Consider the following 537-nt stretch of genomic DNA (forward strand, 5'->3'; position numbering starts at 1 on the left):
AGGCGGCGCAGGAGCAGCGCTAGGGGACGGGACGGTGGGCTTGGTCCCTGCAGCCGAGCAGCCTAGCGCCTCGTTCTTCTGCCGCCCTCTGCTTTCTCTCTCCCGCGGCGGCTGCCAGCGCGGACCCACCCTTCGGCGGGACCTGCACTCTGCCCAGCGACGCCGAGCAGGCGGCTCCCTCCGTGGCCCGGGACCAGCCCTGCGCCCGCTGACCACGGGACCCTCGCGGCTTTCCCTTTCCTCGCCGCGGTCCGGGCGCCTCGGGGAAGTGACCCACCCTCCCTCCAGAAGGAGGAAGGAGGGGATAGCGCCAAGCGCAGCGAAACCTACAGCTGGCCAGTCGGAGTGGGCACTGCGCGGGGGCATTGTGTGTGTATGAGCGTGTGAGACTGTGTGTGTGCGCGCGTGCAGCGTCGTGTCTGTCTCGGAGTGCGCTCTGGGAGGTCCCGTCCCGAGGGGGCGGAGCGCAGGGGGCCGAGGCTCGGGCTCCGCGCCGGGGCAGAGTCCCGGGGAGCCCGAGCGCAGAGGAGGCGGCCG

The sequence above is a fragment of the Bison bison genome, unplaced genomic scaffold (assembly GCF_000754665.1).
Source record: "Bison bison bison isolate TAMUID 2011002044 unplaced genomic scaffold, Bison_UMD1.0 scf7180017864348, whole genome shotgun sequence".
In the NCBI taxonomy this organism is placed as follows: domain Eukaryota; kingdom Metazoa; phylum Chordata; class Mammalia; order Artiodactyla; family Bovidae; genus Bison; species Bison bison.